The sequence below is a fragment of the Phacochoerus africanus genome, chromosome 1 (genome assembly GCF_016906955.1).
Source record: "Phacochoerus africanus isolate WHEZ1 chromosome 1, ROS_Pafr_v1, whole genome shotgun sequence".
NCBI lineage: Eukaryota > Metazoa > Chordata > Mammalia > Artiodactyla > Suidae > Phacochoerus > Phacochoerus africanus.
In genome coordinates, this window is record NC_062544.1 from 126026830 (window position 1) to 126046876 (window position 20047).

The window sequence follows — 20047 nt, forward strand, 5'->3', positions numbered from 1 at the left end:
CCATCACCAGGGTTTTCAAATTTCTGGCCTCTGGAACTGTGAGAAGATACATATCTGCTGCTTTAAGCCACCCAATTTACGGCAATTTGGTAAAGCAGCCACAGGAAATTAATACACTCTCCATCACCTAATCATCATCAAGTGTCAGGTAAACCAAGACAGGCACAAGGGTCCCTGATAAGCATCCTGGGAGCACACAGTTTGGGAACTAATGTTAGGCAGGTTTCTTTACAATTAGACTTCTCGGGACCTTTAATGTGTTTATTGTACTTTATGCATCTTTGAGAAGGGGATATAGTAACGCAGAACTTCCCAGACTCGACTGGAAGATGCCCCTGACCAGGTGTAGGAAGTGCTGCAGTAAGTGCTGAAACAATGATGAGACCCATGAGGGGACAAGGGCCTAAACATTCAATGCTTATTACCTTGCCAAGCTCATGATTATTTTTTAGAGCCACCCCCAAACACAGGCTATAAATTCTCAGTTCAAGAGCTGGACTGGATGATCTCCATGGGGCCATCCAAATCTAACAATTTCTAATTCTTTATGTGTAAGACCAGAGATGGTTCTTGCCCAGGGCAGACATTACTAATCAATTACCGCATGGTCCCCTGAGATCTGACAGGGCCCCCTAGTCCTTTTTAACCAGAGCTCCAGGCAAATAAAACCTATGCCCTATTCCTGTCCTAGTAACTCGACAGACAGTTTGAATAAATAAACCATGGCTTGGAGGTTTTCAGAAATGCCTGTGTTATTTTCTTCCTGCCCAGGAAGGACATCTTTATCCCCACCAGTATTTGTTGAACATATAATCCCTTGCTCTGATTTTTTAATGAGTTGCTCCAGCAACGCTATTGGGTGCGAGCCTTTGGGGAGCAGAAGGGGAGGGAGAGGGGGGCACAATATATCCAGTCTATCCTGTTCTCCGGGCAGGATTTTCTTTGACAAATTAAAATATGTATGTGTTTACTGCCCTCTGAGCTCCGAAGCCAATCGTAAGAGCTGCAGTTGGATCTTAAAAATCTTTGCATCCCAAGTCAAATCTCAGAGTAGCAGCTGCATCTGATCAGACTCCCCTGGCAGGAGAGTTCAGAAGCTCAGGGTCTTCAAAGAAAACCATTAGCTGGGGGAGCAATTTGAAAAGGTGATGAAACATGAATGCTTCACTCCCACTGCAAGAACACCTATCTCTGAGGAACGAGGGGGCAACTGTCACTGACCTTGTTTTAAAATAAAAAAAATGAAGGTCAGAAATATTACGTACGTGGACTTAGTGAGGCTCTGTAGCTTATTAGTCACCCCATCTCCTCAAAAGGAAGAGGGGGTAGAGAAAAGGAGAGTAATAAAAATACTTTAAAATTATATATATATAGTCTTTTTAGGGCCACACCAGCAGCATAAGGAGGTTCCCAGGCTAGGCACTGGATCGGAGCTGTAGCTGCCAGCCTACACCACAGCCACAGCAATGCCAGATCCAAGCTGTGTCTGCCACCTACACCATCAGCTCACAGCAACGCCAGATTCTTAACTCACGGGTGAGGCCAGGGATCGAAACTGTGTCCTCAGGGGTACTAGTCAGATTTGTTTCCACTGAGACTAGTCAGATTTGCTTCTGCTGAGCTACGATGAGAACTCCTAAAATTTTATATTAAGTAACAATTTTCTTGCAGTTTTCAGCTCAGTCAAGACATTGAGCTAGGTCATGGTCCTTTCGCTCAGTGAGACCCTCCTTGGTGGCAGGTACACTGGGCATGGGAGGTGAAGGACACGGTCCTGCCCTTCAGGACAAGAGGGAGAGGCAAATAGTTATCATCCTGAAAAGCAAATATTTTCTATCTTCAGAAGTGCTCTGGACAGAAAGTACTAAGAGGATGTGGCAAAGAGAAACATGGGGGGTGAGGGTGGGGGTGGTGAAGCAAAGCCATGCGGAAAGTCCTCTTGACACAATGACATTCAAGCTAAGGATTCTCAATGATTGAGAAGCCGCCAGCCAGGCAAAGTTCTAGGGGAACAGCTTTCCAGGCAGACAGAACAGCAAGTACAAAGGCCCGGAGGTAGGCAGGACCTTGGGTGTGAAGGGGCAGTGTGGCTGGAGCACGGGGGAAAGTGTTTAGGGAAGGAAGGTCTGGCAGAGGCAGACAAAGGTCAGGCCTTGTGAAGTCAGTGGGAGCAGACCTCGCAGTTCATGGTAAAATTTTTGGATTTTGTTCTTATGGTGATGGGAAGCTATTAGGTGGGGAATGGACATAATCTGATTTAAACTTTAGAGACACTAGGTATGTGGGAACATTATTAAGTGATCAAGGTGAGTAATGATGGTCACCTATACGAAAGCTGTGCCTGTACAGACAGTCAGCAGTGTTCCATTTGGGATAAAAATTTTCCCTATCACATTTTTTGTTGTTGTTGAGGTGTAATTTACACACAGCAAAATGCCTATCTTATGTGTACAGCCTGCTCAATTCTGACAGACGCCTATACCCCCGAAACCCACACTCTATCAAGATGTAAAGCATTTTCCAAACCCGAGGAAGTAAGCTTGAGCCCCTTTGCCATCAGTTTTCCCTCTCCCTCTGCTCCCCATGTCCAATGTGGGTAACATTTTTGAGGTAGAGCTAGAAGGACTCAGACATGGGAGTGTGTAGAAAAGAGGAAGACCAAAGATGCCATAAGTCTGCAGCTCAAACAACTGGATAGCTGGTGGTGCCATTGGCTGATCTAGCAAAAGTTTCAGGGATGATGGGTTGGGGGGTGGATAAATCTCCAGTCGTGCTTTGACATGTTAGGTTCGAGGAGCTCACGGAACACCTAATGAAGACGCCAAGAAGAGGGTTATGTATATATGTCTGGAGCTCAAGAAAAGCAGTCCAGGCTGAAGATGAAAATCTGGTAGTCATCACATGAAACAAGGGCTGACTGGATAATGTCAGCCAGGGGGAGAATAAAGATGAAATGGAGAATAAGGAGGAGAAAGAAACTAGCAGGTCCAGGAGAAAGAGCAGCAACAGAGGCTGAGGCAAGAGGAAGATGCAGCAAGTGGGATACACAGAAGCCTCCACAAAAGAGGAAAACCACAGGGAGGAGGTAAAGATGCACTCGCACAAATGTTCCCGGCCAGTGAAAAACGAACTCTGTATCTCTTAATTTACACAACCCTCCTCAGAACTCTGTGGGGTGGGACCCATTTTAAATCCCATTTCACAGAGAAGGAAAGTGAGGTTCAGAGACATAGTGACTTATCTAAAGGCACAATGCTAATAAATAGGAGAGCGGACATTTCAAAGTCAGCAGCTGCCCCCAAGTGCATTTTGCAGTGTGGTAAAGGGTCAGGCTGCAAAGGGGTGCTGGGGTCACATTAGCACGCACCATGCAAAGTCAAAGTTAAACAGGCTTCCCTTCTCCAGGCTCAGAGCCTTTAATATGCTTGTAGGAGTGTGATTGCTCAAAAGATGCAGGATATTGCACCTTCCAAATATATGTGGAACCGTGTTTTTGCTTTCTTGTTTGGAAGAGCCATTTGCCAAATAGGCATTTCCTAGAACAAAGTATGGGAACTGCTGCTAGAAGGCAACAGGATCACATCTTTAAAATGTTTGAACAAAGTCCAAAGTGTTTCCACAGACGTTATGTCACTCGTACCCAAAGGAGAAAGGGTTGACATGAACATTCCATGTTACAGATAATGAAGGCAAAGTGCAGGAGGTTAAGTGGTTTGTCCTGTATCACAATCCTGCAGCAATTAAGCAGGAGAAACCAACCCGGGGTCCAGGAGCCCAGGGGCAAGAGAAATCAGGTCAGGCGGAGGGGGAATCCAGAAGGAGGCCTTCATGAGGCTCCTCCTCGCCTCTGCCCCTTTCTTTCCAACCTTCCCTTGATGTCTGCTTTCTTCAGGAATCAACCTGGTGTGGGAGGCAGGGGGTGGGGGTTAGTTTATACAGAAGATGGAGAGAAAAAAAAGAGGGAGTCCAGGTGAGCTGGGGACACAGGCATTGAGAAAAGGCTTCAATCTTCTAGGACGTGTGAACTACCAAGGGTCTTGTGGGAGGAGCCGATGGAAAGCACTGGTGAGGCAAAAAGGAAGTAGAGCTGGGGACTGTGGGAGGGCCCGCTGAAGAACAGCCTTAAGGACTCCACAAGCTGGGGGACTTGGAAGCACCTCATAAGTAAATCAATGTGACCTTGAGTCCTCTTGGTTCAGCAGTTAGAGAGCTCAAGGCAAGTGTGCCTGGGTGCTTCTCCAGTACTAACAGGAATCCCTACACCCCTACACCAGCTCCTTGCATCCACCACAGCAGGCTACCCTCTCAGACTGCAGCTGCCCACCACACTGCAACATCCATTGCCACATCACAGGGCAGGTTTCAGCAGAAAGAGGTGGGGGAGGGGTCACTAGGTCCAAAGTGTCAAGAGAAGACCACACAACCACCAAGAGCATAAGCATGAACACACAGACACTGGAGTTGGACTGTCACAGGTTTAAGATCCCTGCATGGTCACTTAGGAGCTGTGTGACTCAGAGGAGTTACTGAACCTCTCTGAGCCTCTGCTCTCTCATCTGTGAAACAGGGATGACAAGAGAATCTACTCAACAAAGTTACTGTGAGGATTTTAAATGATAATAAACGAAAAGCCACATGTGCCTCAAAACATAGTCCAAGATGCCTGAGATGCTTCTTAAAATGCAGATTTCTAGGTCTTACCTGAAACAGACTCTCTGGATATTCTTATGTGCAGGAAAGTCTAAGAAAGATTGATAAGACGTGCATTCTGCGCTTGGCAAAGACTCAGTTACTAGGTATCATTCTGTTTATTGCTATCATCAGTTTTAATAGGCTAACATGAGACCTTTTCTCCAGGCTACACAGTCTAGGGCTCAAAATTAGAATTCATCTGAAATCCAACTCAATCGATCTTCACTCTTCCTCGAAAGCCTAAACGAAGCCTCAATCCCTGGAAAAATTAAAGTTTTTTTAATGACTATAGCTAGGTGAATGCAAGGTAATCTTCTGTAAATGTTTCCAAGAAATCAAGCAGTCTTTTATTTTTATTTTTTTATTTTTTAAAGAAAACGTAGGACAAAGCAAACTTTCAAAGACATGATAAGTGATGTGATGTCACAAACACACACACACTCCCTGTGGATTGGCATCTTGCCTGGGGCGGTGCTTTGTGAGGAGGGTGACCCTCTTGAGGGTACAGTAATTTCTAAAAACAAGCTGGCTGGTAAAAGCCAAATGTGAAGCAATTTTCAAAGGCCTCCGGGCTACACTTGCAAGGAAATCATTCATGAGTTTTCCCAGACAGTTAGTCCCACAGTACCTGCGTCTGTCTGTTCCCTCCACTGCCCCTCCCTCTTCCATATCTTCTGGAAGACGTCCAGATACAATCATTGCAAAAAACCAGTCTTCCTTTGCTTGTCACATAGAGCAGCAGGATATGAAAAAAGATTACCCTAAAACTGCATGGTCATCGAAGGCTAAGTATCCTGGGAAAGAATTCCCTGCCATTTAGATGTTCAAAAACAAACAAAACAAAGAAACTTTTTGGAACATCACCTTTAAACTCTCCATACATCTCCATAATATTTCCCTGTATTCTTTTTGTTATTATTATTATTTCCCAGGCCAGGGAGTGAATCTGGGGCCACAACAGTGAAAGCGCCGAGTCCTAACCACTAGGCCACCAAGGCACTCTGGTTTCATGATATTCAAAGAGGATTACCATTCTGTGTTTTGGCAGCTGCAAAAAAAAAAAAAAAAAAAAAATTCCCTCTGCTTCCTCTCCCTGACATGGGAGCATCACACTGAGTTTAGTTTCACCCTGAGCTCTCCTATTTGATTACACAGTTATTAGGAGGTACCTCATGTGACCAGGTACCAGTTAGGAAAGATTCAGAAATCTAGTTTGGGGAGCAAAACACCTCCATGATTTGGTTTTCCAAAAAGTTTTTAAAAAACTGCAGATCTCTGTCAGCACTGCACAAAGCCATGCATGGTTTCCCTCTGTTGTCCCTTGCTCCCTTTTAATTGCCCGTTCTTAACGGTGGTGGTGTACTTTGGGGGTAAACCCAACACCAAATCACTCTGCCTTCTCTGCAAACAGCTCTACGGAGGCCATAAATGTCACCAACCAAATTGGAGAGTGCTAGTTCAAACCTTTGCATCTCTCCTTCCTCCAGACATCTGTGTCCCTAAGGATAACAATCCAGGCTTAAAGGAAATCTTGGGAAAAGGAGCCAAGAGCTTTTCCTGCTCAGGCTAGTGGGAGGCGGCCAACGGGGAAGAGGGCTCGATAAAACTGTCTCAAAAATAAGTTCCATCTTAAAAAGCTCACGGAAGGGACTAAGAGAGTTATTTCAGTTTCTTAAATGGAAGCACAACCCCAAAAAGAAAAAAAGAAAAGGCCTGTTAAGGGAGAGGTTTGAGAGGGTGGGAGAGGTTGAGGATATCACTGCAGAGAGATTGCCTAGTAACAGAGCTTTCTTGTATTACACCCAAAGCTGTGTACCATCTGAGGCTGATTCAGGAAAATACTCAAATCTCCTGGTAATTTCCTGCAGACAAGACATTTAATCATCTCCAAGCCTCCACCGCAAAAGAAAAAAATAAAAAAGGCAAAAAACCTAAACCAAATGATTCACACTCTCAAAAATGAATCTGCCTTCGGAACAAGCACTGTTTTCTGCTCTTGAAAAGCAGCCACGATTTGTTATTCTAACAAAGTCTTCCCTTCCTCCAAACAGAAATAAAAGTCGCTCAAGGAGGGCTTGTACTGATTTCTTTTCTGCATTTCTTGAAACCTCCATCCAGTCAACAGTTTCTCCTGGCAGGTTCTCAGAAATCCAGGGAGAGGAGGGTAGTCAGTGACTGAGAACAGAGGATCATTTTTATAGGCCTCCCTCCCCCTCGACTTTTTGGCCCCATGGGAAGATGTTTCATTGTAGGACGAGCAGAATTAGCTGCACATATAAATTCTTCACCGCTCAGCTCACCTGACACCTCTATCTGAATTGCCCAACGGCTGGGGAGATTTGGCACTTGGTGATTTGAAAAAGGAAAGGCCCCACTCCTCCCCAAGTGGTATTTGTTCTGTCTGTACATACAGGGCTGTGTCCATCCCTTGCATTACTCAACTAGTTGCACAGATAAAAACATCTGTTTGCAGAGAGCAGGGAACCAAAAGTATACAAATGATTCACAACACCTAAACAACGGCAAAGAAAGGCCAGCCCAGCAAAATGAAGGCTGCTAAAAGCCAAAATCATTTAATAGGGGCGGAAATGCAGTTTGGCAATCCATCCATCAGACTTTGCTCCAATTTTGGAAGGCATTTCTTCCAGCTGCCTCATCTTAAAAAAAAAAAAGAAAAGAAAACACACACACACACACACACACACACACACACACAACCTTCTGACCCTCTGCATTAGGCTTCCAACGTCTTGCTTAGGTACACACAGGGAACAGAGAGGGAGGAAGCTGAAACTGCATCATTTAAATAAACCTTACCCTTCCCCCACCCCAATCCCTATGGATTATTTTGGTTTTAAAATTTCTCAGGATACAGCTGCCTGGGCACCCCAGATTTGCATGATCCTAGTCCTCACTAAGCCCTGAATCTCCCAGCAGCTGAGTGAGTGCATATGCAAACCTGGGAGAGCGGAGTTCCAATGAACTACCCCTAACAGATTTCCCCATCCCAGAGACCCTTCTCTGTGAGCTGGGAAGACCAGGAGCTGCAGGTCTCTCCCCCACTTCCACCCCCAATTCAGAGAGAAAAAATGAACCCATTTCAGAGAGGCTTAATTATGGATAGCCACCAAGGAGAAAAGCAGTGAATTTTTAAAGTTCTAGGAAAACAAGCCATAAGCAATTGTGGGAGAAATGCATCACCTTTTAAAGCAGATCCTCCTGGAGACATTAAACATTTTTTTAATAGTGTAAGGGAAATAAAGAAGTAGGTCATGAGCAATCCAGACGTTTTAAATATTTGAGGGACATGGACTGTATGAGAATAAAGGCTATTTAAAAAGCAAGTTCAGGGAAGTTTAAACGTTCCCCCTCCCCCGAAAAAGTCCTAATATAATAACAGCATTAATCTTGCCTCGTGACGCTGTTACTATTATTGGTTAATAAAGCGTGCAGGACGCTCAGAACAAAATGATCCCCAGGTCCCCTCCCCATCAACAGCTCGTGACCTCCCCGCTGTCCGGGTGGCAAGACACCTCTCTTTCTGAGGTTACTGTTCCAGTTCAAGGCCCCTTTCCCTAGAGAGGGTGGTGAAAACCAGGCACAAGAGCGGCGCCCCACAGCACCTCTTCCATGGGCCCCGGGCCCCGGGGGGGCCACTTACCCGGCTCAGCCTTGCATCGCTCGCCGCTGCGGCGCCTCCACCACCGGGAATCGAGGGGCTGGGGGGAAGGGGCCGCAGACCAGGGGCAGGAGATGAGGCGGCGGCTAAGAAGCCCACCCTGGCGTCGGCCGCCAACTGCCCAAAGCCCGAGGGGGCCCTGCAGGGGCTCCGCACAAGGGAGGTGACATTCCTAGGCGCAGCAGTGGCAGCTGCTCTGTGCACAGCTCTGGATCCAGGAAAACCGCTCAGGTCCTGGGGAGAGAAGCTTCAAGCTCTCCAGGCTGCCTCCTGGCTGCTTAAAGGGCGGCCTCCCCACCTACCGCTCCGCTTATTGGTGAAAATTCTGAGCTACAGGCCAATCCTAGGTCTGTTCCCAAATTGAGATTTCAATCAAGGGAGCTACTGCTTTAAAATTAGAAAGAGCTGGTGGGGGTGGGGGGTGGGGGTTCAGCCACCTTTCCGAAGCAGAAGGACACAGGCACTCGGGACCTCTAACGTGGAGGTCCCGGGAGCTGGCAGTGGCTGCAAGGGCACTAAGCTGCTCAGCAGAACAGAGCAGGAAGGCAGGGAATAGGCTGGCCCTTGGCCCCCCTCCGTCTTACTCATCCTTCAAGTCTCCTCCAATTCATCACAGATTCTGGAGACCCTCTGTTTCTGAGAAGACGACCCCAGCTAGGCTCTTGAAAATTCTCTCATTACCCTCTTCCAGGCACTCTTCAGATTTTCGTGTGTGTGTGTGTGTGTGTGTGTGTGTGTGTGTGTGAAACATCTCTTTGTACACTGTAAATTCCACCACAGCAGGGATGTTTCTATCCATCATCACACTGTATTACTTCCTGCTTGGAACACTGTGAGCTCTCAGTAAATATTTGTTGATGGAATAAATGAGGGAATAAACGAAGGAATTAACAATGATACAAACTATGATGGATGTGACAGTACCAATGTTAATTAAAAGACTGTATTCAAGAGGCCAGGTGTTCAATTATAGCCTCCACTTCTTATTGGTTAGGTAACCTCTGCCTCAGTTTCCCTGCATGTAAATAAAGCATGACCGTGAAATCTCCCATCTCAAAGGGCTGTTGTTGGTATTAGCTCATGTCTGGACTAGGAGATGTGTTCAGCCAATAGCTGTAGACTACTGGATAGTCAAGAGCTGTTGTTATTACTGAAATCAGAATTCATTTCCTGGAGGTTGGCACTGTGTGACTGTTCGTTTGGCTTCTTGGTGAGTACATGGTCATTCATGAAACAGATGTGAATTTAATGCCAACTCAGTTCAAGGCCCCAGGAAAGGTGCTGAGGTCACCAACTCACAGTTGGAGTGGGGATGTGTACTAGGGTTCCTAGAGATACAGAACCAATAGGAGATATACAGATATGCAGAGATTTATTATAGAAATTGACTCACATGCTTATGGACATGGAGGAATCCCATGATCGGTGGTCTATTAAGCTGGAGAACAAAGAAAGCTGGTATTGTAATGAAGTCTGAATACAAAGGCTTAAGAAGTGGGGGCCAGGGGTGCAAGTCCTGGTTCTAGTCCAAAAGCCTGGGAACCAAGAGTGCCAATGTCTGAAGGCAGGAGAATATGGATATCAGATCACAAACAGAAAGAGCAAAATGATCCTTCCTGTGCTACTCAGGCCCTCAATGGATTGGATGATGTCCATCCACACAAGTGAGGGGGAAACTTCTTTAGGAAGTCAACTGATGCAAATGCTCATTTCTTCCAGCAACATTCACAGACACACCCCAAAATAATGTTACCAGCTATCTGGGTATCCCTTAACCCGGTCAAGTTAATCCATAAAATTAACCATCACAGGGTGGGGGAGAGGAGAGAGAAACAAAGAGAATGTTAAATGATACTCAAGTAAACACACATGTTTAGGAAGGTTTATTGTGGGATAGTTTATAATATCAAAATAACTGACAATGAACTTCTTTGCAGAACAGATAAAACTTATGGTTTCCAAAAGAGACAGGTTTGGGGGTGGGGAGATGTGCTGGGGGTTTGGGATGGAAATGCTATAAAATTGGGTTATGATGATCATTGTACAACTATAAATGTAATAAAATTGAGTCATAAAAAAACAAAAAATAACTGAAAACGATCATCTGATAAAAATAGGGCAAATGGTTAAATAAATTATGGTACATCTATTTCATGGAATACTGCACAGTCATGAAAAAAGAGGCAGAGCTGATTGCACTAATAAGCAATGAATTCCAAAATATACCAAGTCCACTGCAGAAGGTAAAAATATATCTCTGCTTACATAAATAAATTTTCATGTATTGTGACAAAAATGTATGCTATATGTGCATAAAGGGCTTCTAGAAATATGCCTAAGAAAATAGTAAAGGTTATTATACTTGGCAAGGTGGTTTAAGAACTAAGCAGCTCTAAGATGGGGAGGAGACTGATATTTCATCATATATCCTTGTATATTACTTGAATAGTTTACCATGAGCTTATAATAAGCTCCTGGTTCTGGCAAGATGGCAAATGATGACAGCCTGAAAATTTCAACCCTTCACAAACCCTAGATATGCTAGATGAAATATAACAAAAATTATTTTAAGGGCTTAGCTGACTCACAATTAAGCAAGGGGAATACCCAGGTGGTAGAAACAAAGAGGTTACTGAAAACAAGAATGGTGAGCATATAAACTCACGCTGGAGCTACAAGGTAGAGGAGAATGTGGTTGGCAACAAAAGAACAGTTTGTCTTGGTTGCCTAGGGGCTAGGGTTTGAATGTCCAAGCAAGACAGAAGATGAGGCCTAAGGACAAGGAGAAGCAGGAAGTTCTTAGCAGACCCCTGCAAAAAATCAGGAACACTCTTTGAGGGCTGCACCCTCAGTGAACAAACAGATGATAAACACTGTCAACCAGCACAAGGCAACTTGTCTCTCTACCTGTGTCCCGAGTAAGAGAGAAAAGCTTTAAGTTGAGGATTAGAAACCTTAGGCCTGTGCCTTTCTTGAAAGTGAAGTACAACCAAACTGAGAATCAGGAAAGTTGAACTAGATGATCAATATAAAATTTAGTCCTGTTCATGATATGCCAAAAATGCTTCACAGATGCAAATGAAAAATTGCCCTGGAGAATCAGTGCTATAACCTGGGCTACAACTGACCCTACAAAATCTGATCTCTCACTAGTGACCTACAAAACACACAGTCACAAGTCTAAGTCACCAAGTAGGAGAATCAGAGGCTCAAGTATTAGAAGTCATAAAACAGTATTTTGAAAAACAACATTCATAAAGTTCAAAATGACTAAATACATTAAAGCTAGAAATTAAACTCAAAAAAAAAAAAAGACATGAGGGAGTTCCCATTGTGGCGCAGTGGTTAACGAATCCGACTAGGAACCATGAGGTTGCGGGTTCGGTCCCTGCCCTTGCTCAGGGGGTTAACGATCCGGCGTTGCCGTGAGCTGTGGTGTAGGTTGCAGACGTGGCTCGGATCCTGCGTTGCTGTGGCTCTGGCGCAGGCTGGCAGCTACAGCTCCGATTAGACCCCCAGCCTGGGAACCTACCATGTGCCCCGGGAGCGGCCCAAGAAATGGCAAAAAGACAAAAAAAAAAAAAATGATACCTATCTCTCTCCCCACAGATTCATTAAAATTAAAAATTCAATGGAGAGGGGAAACAGAAGGTTAGACGCTGCTGAAGAGAGAAATATAGATCTCAGGACATTACACAAATTGAAATACAAAGGGATAAAGAGTCGAAAATTATGAAAAGAAGGTTAGGAGATACAGAGGCTAGAAGAAGAAGGGCCAATATATGTCTAATAGATGTTGTGTTGGGAGAGAAAAGACATTCAGGAGAGGCATAATGGCTTAGAATTTTCTAGAATTTACAAAACTTATGACTCTTTAGAGTCACGAAGCAGAAGGCATCTCAAGTAGGATAAATAAACATAAGTACATCTGCATGCATCAATTACTCATAAAAGTAAAGTTAATAAAAGAATGAACTGAGGAAAAGTGAAACAGTTTAATACTGCAATGACAGAGCAAAGAAGAAGGCACTTAGTATCAAAGAGAGGCAACTTTGCCATTCCACACTTAGAGCTAGACTATATTTCCCTAGAACATTCATCTCCAAATATAATGAATTCTAAACTATAGAAGCTATAGAATGTACTAGCTGTACATTGTTTTTTTTCCTTTTTTAAATTACTCAATGAATTTTATTACACTTACAGTTGTACAATGATCATCACAACCAAATTTTACAGCATTTCCATCCCAAACCCCCAGCACATCCCCCCACCTCTCAACCTGTCTCCTTTGGAATCCATAAGTTTTCAAAGTCTGTGAGTCAGTATCTGTTCTGCAAAGAAGTTCATCGTGCCCTGTTTTTAGATTCCACATGTAAGTGATAGTATATGATATTGGTGACTTCACTTAGCATGATAATTTCTAGGTCCATCCATTTTGCTGCAAATGCTGTTATTTCTTTCCTTCTAATGGCTGAGTAATATTCCATTGTGTATATGTACCACATCTTCTTGATCCACTCCTCTGTTGATAGATATTTAGGTTGTTTCCATGTCTTGGCTATTGTATATAGTGCTGCAGTGAACATTGGAGTACATGTATCTTTTTGAGCCATGGTTTTCTCCGGATAGATGCCCAGGAGTGGGATTGCTGGATCAAATGGTAATTCAATCGAGTTTTCTGAGGAATCTCCATACTGTTTTCCAGTGGTTGCACCAAATTACATTCCCAAGAACAGTGTAATAGAATAGGGTTCCCTTTTCTCCATACCCTCTCCAGCATTTATTGTTTATAGACTTTTTGATGATGACTAGCTGTACATTAATATGGCTGCTATGTAACAAGGTGAAGGGCAGACATATCTTGGGAAAGATGTATTCATTCAGCCATCAAACAAAAGCAGCAGAAAACACACACACACACCAAACAGAAACACAAAGCCCCTGTCCTCAGGAATGTTACTCTGGTGGTAGAAGCAGCAGATCAACAGATCAAGAGTGTCATCATAAGGGAGCATAACCTAATAGAAACACAAGAAGAACACCTCAACCAGACTTGAGGAAATGTGGCACCTTAGGGAAGGCTTCCTGAAGGAGGTATCATCTGCACCTTAGGAGAAAACCCTTTAGAGTTAGGTTTGGCTCTAGATCCCAGTATTGCTACTGATCATCTAGAGACTTTGGCCAAGTTATGTAACTTCCTCCAAGCTTCCTTCAGCTCATCTGTAAAATGGAATTTATATCACTAGTCCTGGGGTTGTTTTGAGGTTTAGGGACAATAAATGCAAGGCATTTAGTGGAATGCCTGGTCTACAATTGATTTTTACTAAATGAGTAGCTGGTGTTATTATAAGATGAAATCAGTGGCTAGGTGGAAAAAAATTCCTTCTGTTTTCAAAGGTGATTTTCTTCTGAAAGGTGAAGAAGACAGAAGTGTCAGCCAATTTTCATAAAACTATCTTGAAAAACATGAATGTTTATTGAATCTCCCCTGCAAAAGTAACATGATCATGCTATCAAAATTTAAATCCAATCTGGTCCTTCAATAAAGGAACTTAAAATATAGTTTCCCCCAAATAACTAATGAAGGCTACATATGCTAAGTATCAAATATGTGATTCTCTCCAGTGATAAATCCCCAAACTGGGACAGGATTCTTATCTTTATCATGAAACCTTCAGATTTCCACCCACGAATCAAGTTGAAAGAATTCAGAGTTCAGCAGGGTAAGAAATAGATGGACCCTCCTCAGTATTATTCAACAGCTTTATGAATGACCTGGATGATGGATGGAGAGGAAACACATCAAGTCCAACCAGTGATGCCAAGTTACTGGGCTCTGCCAATGTTTGTTGGGTAAGGACACAGCCATCAATCTGCAGGAATGGCCTGAATAAAAGTAGAGAAATTCAATAATGGCAAGGCTGTATCTGCCCTTTGGAAGAAGCACTGAACTGTGCAGTCTTAGAGAGGAAAGAATTGGCCAAAGCCAAGCTTTCCATTCATTGCTTCATGCATCATTTAACAAACATGTATTGAATGTCTACTAAGAGAGAGGGTTTGCCTTATAGGCTGGGTAAACATGGAAAAACATGAATAAAACACAATACTTGCCTTCAGGGAGCATAAAATGTAGTGATCTGAAATCCTCTTCACTTGAAACTGCCCATAACTTCCAACATTCTTCTGGCTTCCATGCAATGGTGATCTGACCACCTTACATTTGCACTAGAGAGTAATCCCCATCGTGTTTCAGAATGGCAAGTAGATTTTATCTCTTGGGCTAACAGTGACTGATTAGTAGTGAATTCCTGGAGTGCTGACTTGATAAGAAGTCTGAGGCTACATGTGGCAGGAAAGCATGCTGTGATTGATTAGTGATGTCTGTCATGTGGATGGAAAAGGAATGACAGCACTAGTGCTATAAATTTGACATCTCCCATCTAGTCCAACCCCCTCATTCCACAGATGAGAAAACAGAACAGATCTTTCTTTCTTCCTGTGGCATTTTAAATTCAGCAACACTAGCAGGGGCAACCGAGGAGAACCTGCATATCTGAAATGTTGCTGAGAGAGAAAAAAAAAATCTAGAGCTCGGAATATTTCTGATGAGCTTTTAAGATATGCACTCAAATCCTTTAGCAGCCTTTATGTTCGGCAGCAAAGAAACTAAATGGAGAAAACTACAGACTTTGATCTCCTGGTTAGTTACAAAGTGCTTTCCCCCACCTCACCAGACACACATAAGATTGCATTAAATATATAGTTTGAGTATGCTTGAAAATTTAAAATACAGAGGACAGAAATGTCTACAAAGTCAATACATTTCACTTTATATACTGTAAAGTGAAGAGTATACATTTCACTTTTTATAAAGTGAATATAGTTCAGAAATACAAAGTGAAAAAATAAACAGAGTAGTAATTAACATGTTACTTAAGAAAGAACAAAGATTTTTATCATTTTATTCTATTAAATGGTACTGATATCATCTGCCAAAGAAAAGAAAGAAAAGCCCTTATTTATTTTCATACAGACACTTTATATCCTGGGGATTCTGTAACACTAACTACAGAGATAGGGTCTGTCCCCGTTAAGCATTTCCACACCCAGTCTATCAACACTCACAACCATCACCCAGCCCAATCACAAAGAAGCCAGGCTCATTCGCTGTGAAGGACAGAATGGTGTAAAGGGACAACAGATAAGCAGGAAGCCCAACCCCAACCTGATTTAGATACAAAGAACAAATTGTAGCATTTGATTAATATGCGAGCTCTTCTGTCATGCCAACTGCAAAGTGAATTTTACGGGAAACCAACTCCTTGAGAAATAGGTCTAATTAATTCAGTTACATAAACTCCAAGGAAATATTAGGGGGAGGAGATGGGGAAGGGAGGGAGGGGGAGAGAGTATCAGAATGACAATGAGGAAAAGTCAAGGAGGGAAAAAGGGAGCAAGAAAGGGAATGAGAGAAGGAGGGAGGAAGGGAAGGAAGGGGGAAGGAGGAAATGAGCAACTGAAAATAAATGATTGAGAGAATATGAACAGGATGTTCTTAAGACCACTGGCTTTACCTTGAGGCCGCAAAAGGGATGTTCTGACTTAAGATGACAGGACACATATTTATATTTCAATCAAACAGGCTATTGAAGGTTTGAGTAAGAAATTAAAAGATGACCTGCTGCTAACAACTCTCTAATGCAGAAATTGGCCAATTAGTTCTCCCACCCTCCCAGGATCACTCATTTCAGATACCTCCATGAATTCTGCTAAATTGCCTTTTACTAAATACCATGTTCATGATTTGTCATACTGAATGTGTCATATACTATTATTTATAATGAATAAACAAACGGTGGTACATCCATGCAATGGAATACTACCCTGTGAGTAAAAAGACCAAACATGTGCAACAAGATGGATGAATCACAAATATGCAATGCTAAGAGAAAGATGCCAGACTGATTCCATTATGTGACATTGAAGAAAAAGGCAATTTTTTTTTCCTTTTTATAGCCACACCAGTGGCATATGGAAGTTCTCAGACTAGAGGTCAAATGGGAGCCACAGCTCAGGATCCAAGCTGCATCTGTGACCTACACCACAGCTTGTAGCAACACCAGATCCTTAACCCACTGAGGGAGGCCAAGGATTGAACCTGCATCCTTACAGACACTATGTTGGGTTCTTAACCCACTGAACCACAGTGGGAACTCCCAGAAAAGGCAAATTTACAAGCACAGACAGCCAAGGGTTGGAGATGGGAGGTGGGACTAAGAAAAATTTACAAGGTAATAGAACTGGTCTGTATTTTGATTGGGGGAGTGGTCACATGGCTGCATGCATTTGTTAAAAACTCACAAAATTGTAAATCTAAGAGTAAAGGTTAATGTATGGAAATATCAAAGGTGAAAAACAAAAATGGACAACAACCCGAAAGTAAAAACCACCCCTGGTATCACTTTGGTCTTAATTACTCCTGTAGTAAATATTTTCCTTCTGCCTCACTTTTGTAAAGCTATTTAACAAATTACTCACAAAGTAGTTACTTAGGAAGTGTGGCAAGCTGTGACTATGAAGTTGCTCTTTCTTGACTACAAAGGGAGATGACATAGTTTTGGAGAAGTGGCAACTCTAGCACCTAAATGAATCTCCTTATTGATAACACTGACAAAACGTTGAGGACTGGAAAGAGAATTCTTTTAACTACATGTAAATGTTAGTTTTAACTGATTCTGGATCACCCCAAGCCATCTCACATCCTGGAAGTCAGTGCTACAGTTTGGAAGCTCCATGAAGGAAGGGGCTACATCTGTCTTATTCTGCAAGGCAATCCTCCTTGGCACCTAACATAACAGGCACTTGATACTCATAAAACACATGTAGTAAGTCTTCCTACTGTGTCTCAGGTTCAACCCTTGCAAGAGAGAGAACTGAGGCAGCTCAGTTCATCACTAGTCTAGGCTCCTGGATGACATTCTTGCTTCCAGGAAACGATCAGCCAATACTCCACCAGTGTGGATCACAGAGCCAGGCCAGCCAACTCTTCCACTCACCATCCTTCAAAAACCTGAGTCTTACCTTCTGTCCACCTACGTCTATGCTTTGATCCTCATGGGACAAGGCTTCAAGCGCTGCGACATCCAAGCCATTCAAAAATGTGACACTCTAATTAAATGAGAATGAGGAATTATTTATGGGTGCTGTTAGGTTAGATATGGTCCTGTAAGACAATACGCCTGCTTGTTAGAGAAACATGTTTAAGTGTGTAAGGCTAAAATAACATCATGTCTGAGATTTGCTGTAAAATACTTAGGAAGGAGGAGAGTAAAGGAGGGGGGAAGGAGGGGAGGAAGGGAGGGAAGTGGGAGACAGGAACATTAAGCAAAAGGAAAAAGAGATAAATGAAACAAATGCAGCAAAATTTTGGTAACTGTTCAATCTATTATATAGGGATTCATTGTACTATTCTTTCTACTTTTGATTATGTTTTAAAATGTTATTAATAATGAAAATCTTTCAAGGATGATTTGACCAGGGCAGGACGGGGCTGCAGTGGGTGGTTATGCCTTCCTGGTTCCTGACATAGTGATTTGAAGATCATATTAATCTGATTCACACTGAGCCACTGACCAGAATCTGTTTAACTGTAGGTTGTTTGTTTTTCTTTTCACTCCATGCATCTCTCACTGGACTAGTTTATTCTCCACTTGGGTAGTTGGGTTTCTGGCTCTAAGTGCAGGTCTGCTCATTTTTCATTTTTTAATTCAGCTCAACATCCCAATTCATGTGAAATTTGGGCCCCTCAATCTGCTTTCTACTGCCAAGTATCACCAAGTATTTTAGTTTCCAAATGTCAGACTATGTCTATTAAGAACCATCTGAGATTTTGTCAATTCTGCAGATTCCTGGCCCCAACCCTGGAAATTCAAATTCATTATCTTTGGGACAGGGCCCAGAACTTGTATTCTTAAAGCTTTCTTAAAACCAAACTAATATATTCATTATTTCTCCATTATATCATCAAGTCAGCTAAAAAAAAAAAGATGAATGATACCTAAAGATTGAACAGATTCTCTTGATTACATTGGGGGGAGGGAGGAAATGCAAATATTTATATTATCTTAGATTACTATTCCTAAACTGAAAAGGCAAACTTTCAAGTTTGCAGGGGAACCTGATACATCTTCAGCTCTTAAGACCATGTCTAGCAGAGGTAACCTGTATGGATATGAGACCCAGGTACCAGCTTCTGGGCCTCAATCTTGACATCTCTTTTCCTGGTGGTTATGGGAACATGCTGGCCCTGCATTTTCGGGTCTATTACTTTGGAAGTATATGCTACATTCAGCCATACTGACCTGAGTTCACTGTTCACTGTTTTTCTGTGGATTTTTTTTTGGGGGGGGGGCGGGATAGTTGTTCCTCTGGCATTTGAAACAAAAGGAAGCATTATGCAAATGACTACCCCTCCCATTTCCTCCCACTCTGACTATACAGGAGCTCTCACTGAGTCCTTGCTATAGCCCTTTAAAGCAGCCTCTATGAAGATGCCCATTTTTCAGAGGAAGAAACTGAGGCACAGAAATGTTAAGTAACTTGCCTCTGTAACACAGCTTATAAGTAGCAGGAGTGGGATCCAAACCCAGGCAGTATGGCTTCCAGACCCCCCAGATGCACCTCTTTGCATATACTGATTCCTCTGGTCAACAAGGAGGTTAATGACTGGTCCTTAGGCACAAGAGGCATTCAGAAGAAAGCCTGAGGGCAAAGTAAGAACTAACAGAGTTCGCTCGTATGACTTGTCATGTGCTCATGCATTTATCCACCCACCTGTTTACCTTACACTAACTGAGCATCAACTACACACAAGGCATGACTGTAATGAGCTCTGGGGACACAGGCAGAAAACAAACAAACAAACAAAAACAAACAATTCATACTCAAGAGGAACTCACAGTCTGGTGGAAGAGAGACAGATCTGTTACATGCACATGCATAAAACAAAGCACGGAGTGATAGCCCAGGTATGAAAAAGAACTTCAGAGTGAGTAATCTGAATCAGCACGAGAAGGTCATGGCAGCAGTCAGTCTAGAAGAATGAGGAGACATCCTTGAGGTGGGAGAGGGGAGAAGCACATTCAGGCAGATGAAATAGTAGGGGCAAAACTACAGGGGCTTGAAAGAGTCCTGGGCAGAGCAGATGGGTGCAGGAAGGTGGGCAGGAAAGAAAGACTTTTGTAGAGCTAATCAAACTTGGCACTACTGACACTGGGAGCTGGTTAATTCTTGGCTGTGGGGGGGGCATCCTGAGCAGCATCTCTGGCCTCTATTCACCAGAGGCCACTAGTATCCTCTCTAGTTAGGACAACTCCAAATACCTCCACCCATAACAAAATACCTCTAAGTAGCAGAATCACCCCACAGAGAACCCGAACTCCTGGGAAAGCCTGCCTGCATGTGTGAAAGATTAGAGTAAGAAAGAAGAGTTCGCCAGTGACTAAAAGAAGCAGAGAGAGGGAGCAGGGCCTAGATCATGCACCAAGCCAGCCAGTTAGGTCCCTCCAGTTCTCCATCACCATCTGGCCACTCTGAGGTTCATTTCCTTTCAAAAGGCCTCCTCCTGATTTCAGGTTGTGAGTGCAATCTACATTATAAGATATTTGTTGTTGT

General features: G+C 43.1%; 1 protein-coding gene across 2 annotated transcripts in view; it reads right to left on the reverse strand.

Annotated features, from left to right (window-relative positions):
- The window catches only part of PRICKLE2 (prickle planar cell polarity protein 2), a 349250-nt gene that overhangs the window by 160141 nt on the left and 169062 nt on the right, over nt 1-20047 (reverse strand). The window contains exon 1 of one of the 2 annotated variants that reach the window (XM_047778607.1): nt 8354-8728. The exons of the other annotated variant lie outside the window; for it this stretch is intronic. The gene's annotated coding sequence lies outside the window, so the exon portion shown is untranslated. Of the gene's footprint in view, nt 1-8353; nt 8729-20047 lie in introns of those variants that run through there. 2 annotated transcript variants of the gene reach the window in all.